The following is a 7,504-nucleotide window of genomic DNA, read 5'->3' as shown; positions in this document are numbered from 1 at the left end:
ACAGCAAGAGAGACACTGGACATAATCACACACACACACACACACACAGAAGATAACATACACCTGGCCAAATCCGCAGCAGGGTTTTCTAATCTATCGCTACTCAAGACACAATCCAGCTGTTTTCTTGTACGTGCGAGTGTATGTGTGTGTGTGTGTGTCCTTGTCGGAGGACTAATTGTAACCGGACCCAGACATGAGGCTTTTCAGAGCTTCCTGTTGTGACTCTTTTCGGGGGTCAAACACTCGTCACCCACAGCAGCCCAAACAACGGAACAGGACGCTGCAGAGCTCATATTGATATCGGATCAGAATGAAGCTAATTGTTCACAAAGATAACTCCATGACATTATACTCACAAGTTAATAGGCCTTCCTCACAGGGGATATTTTGACACGGCACAGTAGGAAAAGAAGAGGCTGCTTCAAGTCTGTAAACGTCCCAAAAAATGTCAAGAAAAAGGTTGTTTTTTTCTTCAACTTCCTCCTCTTTCAATAGGAAGAAAATAAAATTGTTTACGAGGCTGCAACACAATACCCAATCATGTCTGTCAAAGCTTCATGATTCTTCCTGTCCGATTTTGAAAAGCCCTGTGGTTTGGCCAAAATGGAGAGAAAAAGATGTGTTCTACAAATTTAGCCAACCCGAGTCAACAATGAGTGCAATGATAGAGCAACTTTACGTTCAGATGCAAAAGATGCCAAATTTGAGAAGATGATTAGATAATGAATGTGCCTCTGTGGGTGGTGTGGAAGGGTGAGTTGTCTGTTGGCAACTGTTAAAGGAAGTTCACCGCCAAAGATTGAATCACTGATTATCGGAGGCAATATTAAACATTCACAAATGTTGACATTTCAGCATTCCTATCAAACAGCCTGTGATGCATTCTTTGTCAGAGGCGTGTGAAAAGCAATTAAGTTTTAAATAAATTGATTTCCACATAAGTCCCCCCACCATCCTCCTTATAGCATACATTCATGCTCAGACAACACACACACACACACACACACTCTCTCTCTCTCTCTCTCTCTCTCTCTCTCTCTCTCTCTCTCTCTCTCTCTCTCTCTCTCTCTCTCTCATGAGATCTGACAGTCAATGCTTGAAGTTGTTAAGATTATCGAGATGTGTTTTTTGCCAGAAAGCCCATGGGCCTCATTTTCATTTCTCATCTTTAAGAACAGAGAGCTGCTTTCACATGTTAAACAAGGTGTGTGTGTGTGTGCGTGCGTGTGTGTGTGTGTGTTACAGAGGCTTGGCATCAAAGTGTATACAGTCCAGTATAGGGTGTGTTTTACATAACGGTGAGGAAGTGTAATGCGTGAAGAAAAACACAAGGCTGCGAAAGGAGAACATTCAATATGAAACACTAGAAGAGTTTAATGTACCTCACAGTACCAAAGAAAGCAGTACAAATTGAGAACCTTGTGGGCACAAATTACAATTTCCTACATGACCCAGAGGCATTGATTCATGAATAGTGGACAAAATAGATTAGTAACCGTTGAGAACATATAGAGTAACTGCTTTGAAAAGATTTATGAAGATGTGGTTGCAAAAACATCATCACAGCGGTCAAAACTAACTGTAGGTTTCATTGTGCCGTACTGACTGAAAATAACCAGAACTTTGGTACGATGCTCAACATAAATGTAACTCAGTGGCTTTAAGGATTGTACAGCTAATTAGACTATGAAAAATGTAAAGGTCCAAGTCCATATTAGCAGGCACTGGTTATACATGAAATCCTAAACACACATGGACACATGGACACACAGACAAACACACACACACACGGACACACACAGTGTACCAGACTGTCTCCACCATCCAGCTGCAACGAGAGCCCAAACCTCTGCTCTCCATTAGAAAGTCTGTTCACAAAAAATGATGGTATAATCAGCCTAATTTGTGAAATCCAATGTGTCCCCCTCAGCAAAAACCCACCTCTCTCTCTCTCTCTCTCTCTCTCTCTCTCTCTCTCTCTCTCTCTCTCTCTCTCTCTGATTACCTGACTCTGGGTGGCAGCCCGCTTATTTCACTGTGTTGTAGTTGTGCTTAGTTTAGTTGAGGTTAAGGCAACACTCTAAATTACTACAGTATGTATGGCTTACATCGTGATAACACTGCATTGACTCAATCGTGTGCACGCGCGTGTGTGTGTGTGTGCGTGCGTGTGCGAACATGTGCTATGGTGCCTACATCGGCAGCAGCCCCGGCTCTAATTGAGCAGCAGTTGTGTGTAATGGCTGTGATATTTATCAGGGCGGCTAGGTCAGGTAGGATAACGATCTGGGTTGCCAGGTTTGGTCTCGGGGTTTACAGGACATGGTCTTATCTTGAGGGCCTCTCCTGCACTTATTATGAAGTCTGTAATGAGACAATAAGCACTTAATGGTGCAAAGGAGGGGGAGTTGTGTTCTCTGGTTCATTCTCACAGTACTCCAAGTCTATTACTTATCATTGCTCATGTCTGAGGGCCTTACAGTTGATTTATTAAGCAGTATTACTGGTAGATATAGACATGTTTTGAGTATTTAGGTGGTCAAATATTTATCCAACAACGCTTCTTTCACTATGAAAATTGAGTTGAGTGTTTCAGCTGTTTTGGCAGCCATAAGCCCCAATCACACCATGCATCCACATGATCTGAACAATTTTTTCAACGTCTTCAACTTTAAATTAACTTGACATGCAAATGTTCACCGTTGACTCAAACCAAACCATTTTGACAGTTCTGCTGATCTTTCTGGGAACGGAGAGCCCAACATTTGGGAAGCTATGTGGCTTATCATCATTCACTTTTATTTAACCTCATCCAGGATGCAAATTTCCCCACTTTGGGACAAATGAAGTATAATCTTATCTTATCTCATTTTAGGAGTCTGGCTCTGAGTAGTTTTGGTACAGACAATGGTACAGATAACTGTCTAGCTGTTTCCATTTATGTCATTTTTTGCTGATTTTGAAGTATCCTATTAGAAAGACTGTATGGAAATGGGAAAATTCAATTAAACGCGTGACTATGTACCAAAAACATGCATTGATATATGCTGATATACTTTCTGCATTCATACTTCACTGAAGATCATAAAAGATCTTTAATCCTTTAACCTTATTTCTCCCAGCGTAGTGCTAAGAGCAAACATACCACATCCACACGGACACACGGAGGCTTAAACACAGCGGTCTAATGGTTTCAATAAGAGTTCATCAGTCTGTGGCCTGGAGGGAATGATTGGTAAGTCATACTGTTGAACTTGGAGAGCGGCTCGGGGCTAAGTTCAGGTCCTGGGCGAAGCTTAGGGGCAGCTGCAGCCACTCATTTGTGGCCACCCAGGACAAGCTTGTTTGTGTGTGTGTGTGTGTGTGTGTGTGTTTGTGTGTGTGTGTGTTACTAAGTGAGAAGGCAGGACAGCTGCAGAGGTCTATTCATAGTGCGCTGATATCTCTGATGAAGACGGATGTCTCTTTCCTGCTCTGAAAACAGACCATCCCTCCATCACCACAACTTATTTCTGTCAGCTCTCCCGTCAACATTCGTTTTCTGTACGACTTCAGCAACAGTCTCATCATCTGAACACACCTGAGATGGGACGAGTACATTATGTAATTATGTTGTGGACAGGAATTTTTTTCACCCACATTTTGACTGTAAGTGTAAGTTTGAGTCCAATATTCACTCCGCTCCATTTTGGTCTCCGCCAACACCTTTTTTTCTTTCATTGTCAATATAAAAATATTGATCAAATGAGCTTCATAATGAACTCTGTTCCACTTCCATGTTAAATTATCCAGCCTACAATATTTGACTTTTCATCCAGACAACATCCAGAATTTCTAAAACAATAACGCAATACAATCGTATCATCAGAATACAATTCAACAGAAAGCCAGTATACAGGAGTATAGTCAAGTCCTTGGGCCCTAGTTTCGTGGCGCAGCGCAGGGTGGCGGAGCCGAAGCAATGCAAGTTTTGACCAGTGCAGCCTTGCGCACGGTCAGTTTGGTGGATCGCCTGCGCCGAGATGGGTGTGGCGGCAGGGGGAGGCGTCAAGGATTCAGCTTGGCGCAGTGGAAGTTTCGTGCCAAAAAGCTGCGCCGAGACTGCGCCGTAAGCTCGCCAGCTCCATCCTGGTCCCCTCTCGGCACAAGGCGAATTACAGCTGGCGGAGTGGCAGTTTGGCTCACCGGCGCGCAGTGCGCACACGTCACCAAGACCTCACAGGCAGGTTTCCACAGTTCCAGGCACATTTAAATGCAATAAATAATCACAACAAACACTATTTAATGCAACTAATTGAATCAACATGTGAATTTATGTCTATATAGATTGTCCCGTCAAATCTGATATCAGATCAAAGGCGGATGGCACGCGTAACGGAAAACTCAGCCTGACTGAATTACAGTTTTTTTCAATTGCTTAAGGACGATTTTGAATAGAGGGCCCGGTTTTTCAAAACACTACACACAATTAGCACAACCATACACACAATTAGCAGAACACTTCACATCATTTGCAAAATGAAACACTCTTGTAAAAACTATACACTACTTTATAAAAATGATATTTTGTTAGCATATGAAAACACACGTTTCATATGACTTAATTCTGTCTGAACCAGTTACACACTGCTGCGCTTAACCTAAAACGATTTTAGCAATTCTACTCCTCAGTTATTTGAGTAATTTAAGTGAAGTACACAGAGAAAGTGCAAATATACAAAATACTAAAAATTCACCAAATACAACACAAGACCAATGCTGAAGAAATATAATTTATTTATCTAAATCAGTCAAAATTTCAACAAAAGATGTCCATGCTACAACAGTAGGCTACTGTGCATAACACCAAAAAAAAAAAAAGATACTATAACAAAAAACTGACAAAAAAATCAAAGAAAATCCAGCAGGGAAAATATTAGGGATTATCTCTTCGCCGAGCTGGATCAGGCCAGAGAATTTCGACATCACAGGCGATATCTTCATTCGCAAGACAACGAGGGAAGAACCGCCTTGCATGTCGAATCCATCCTTGAATGGCTATGGCGTCAATTTGGTCACAGGCCTCCTCCATGGCCTCAATGAGGGGCACTTGAGCCTGGGGCTGCAGATCATACACCTTCCACTGCCACGTTGAGAAGAACTCCTCGATTGGATTGAGAAATGGAGAGTATGGTGGAAGGTATAGCACAGCCGTGAGCTATATAAATCGGCGCCACCTTAAGAACACGCTCTTCCATCGCAACACCACGTTGCAACAGGAGGCGACTCCTCCACCGCAGCACACCGCTGCAACAGGAGGCCAACTTATAACGTCTGCAGCGTTTCCTTTGTCGTAGGCCACAGTCTTCTCCCCGATCTCGCTGGACGAGCGACAGACTGTTTTTCCCCGTTTTCCGCGACTCGCCCCTTTTTCTTTTACTCGTTTTTGGATCCTGAGAGATCGCCACGACCGCGCGATTATCTCTGTTCGCCTGCAGAAGAGGAACACAATTGGATCCTGCATTCCAGCTACCAGCTCCTGTCTGAAGTCAGCTGACCAAATCGCCAAGCCGCGATTATATTGTTGCCCGCGGAAGGAAGAAACACGAACTGTTTTCTTTATTCGAGTTTGATCAACGAGAGGAAAACCGCCCCGCTCTCGTCTGGACTTAGCCAACTCATCACGTCCCCCGCTGCCGCCGGGACTCACAAACTACCGCCGCCGCCCGCCATCGCCGGGACAGCTCGCAACCTACGCAACGACACCAGTAAGAGGCTATCAGTCTGGGCAGAGACATAAGTTTGATAGTGTAGGATATGCTTGTAATTCTTGTTAATGTGTTTTAAGTTTTGATCATGGACCGCCGAGTCCGTTGCTTTCTGTGTTGTATTTGAATGCTGATTGTGCACCCACGCCGCTGGGTTGATTTCAGTAACAATGCGTGTCCAACCTCGGACACATTCACAAGCTCAGTAAGTGATCTACCATCAGTTAAAAGACCGGGGTCCCGCCGAACGAACGCCTGTTCATTCACGGTTGTGATGGTAATAGCATACTGATGCTTTGTGTATTACGCGCACATTCTCTCTCTCTTTGTTCTGGCTAACACACATGTGCACACACATACACCGCCCCCCCCCACGTGTCCTACCCCAGCTGTTTCTGTCTCTGGACGCTAAAGGACATAGCTCCATCTGGTGGCTGTACCCGGCCATCTCTCGCCCTCGCTCTCTCTCTCGCGCGCGCGATTCTATCCGACGTCAGTGGCTCCGCACCTGAACGCTGTGAGGAATAGCTCCATCTGGTGGTCGCGCCCGGCCATATCTCTCTCTCTCTCTCTCTCTCTCTCTCTCTCTCTCTCTCTCTCTCTCTCTCTACACACACGCACGCACACGCACACACACACACCCGCACACGCACACGCACTCCACGTGTGTCTCTTCCTTTGTTTAGCCTAGCTTTGTGTGTTAGGTAGTTAGGTAATAAGGCTTCGTTAATTGCAGTGTTATTGATTGTGATCATTATTACTGATTTTAATAAATCTTATTATATTATAACTAGCGGTCTCTTGTGCTTGTGGTGTATATGTCACTGGATAACAGCAGGTTGTGAAGGCTAGTGCTTGAATTTCACGCCTTTTTAATTGTTCGATTGTTTTATACTTCTATGCCAATGATCACGATGATTGGCATGTGAGTATAAAACCTTTATATAGAGACTGAATACAGTTTTTGGTTATCTTTTCCCTGATCCCAGGGTGGTGCCCCGTTTATTCATGATAATATATTAAATATAATTATTAATATCGATAATCATATTGACATTAATAATTAGCTGTTGATAACCAAATCTGCTCCTGCTACTACCCCAACACAGTGAAAGACAACATTGTGTAGTTTAGCATGGATCTAATACACTTAGCTTGCAGTGTGTAACATTACAGTGCTAAAGTGAACAATACATACAGTGCCTTGAAAAAGTATTCATACCCCTTGAACTTTTTCACATTTTGTCACTCTACAACCACAAACTTAAATGTATTTTATTGAGATTTTATGTGATAGACCAAAATTATACATGGTTTACAAAAATGTAAGCAAATAAAAATCTGAAAAGTGTGGTGTGCATTTGTATTCAGCCCCCTCTACTCTGATACCCCTAAATAAAATGCAGTCCAATCAGTTGCCTTCAGAAGTCACCTAATTAGTTAATAGAGTCCACCTGTGTGTAATTTAGTATCAGTATAAATATAACTGTTCTGTGAAGGCCTCAGTGCTTTGTTAGAGAACACTAGTCAACAAAGAGCATCATGAAGACCAAGGAACTCACCAGACAGGTCAGGGAAAAAGTTGTGGAGAAGTTTAAAGCAGGGTTAGGTTATAAAAAAATATCCAAAGCTTTGAACATCTCAAGGAGCTCTGTTCAATCCATCATCCAAAAATGGAAGAAGTATGCCACAACTGCTAACCTACCAAGACATGGCCGTCCACCTAAACTGACAGACCGAGCGAGGAGAGCACT

This window comes from Eutrigla gurnardus, assembly GCF_963514095.1.
Source record: "Eutrigla gurnardus genome assembly, chromosome: 15".
NCBI classification, from domain to species: domain Eukaryota; kingdom Metazoa; phylum Chordata; class Actinopteri; order Perciformes; family Triglidae; genus Eutrigla; species Eutrigla gurnardus.
This window is presented reverse-complemented; position numbering follows the sequence as displayed.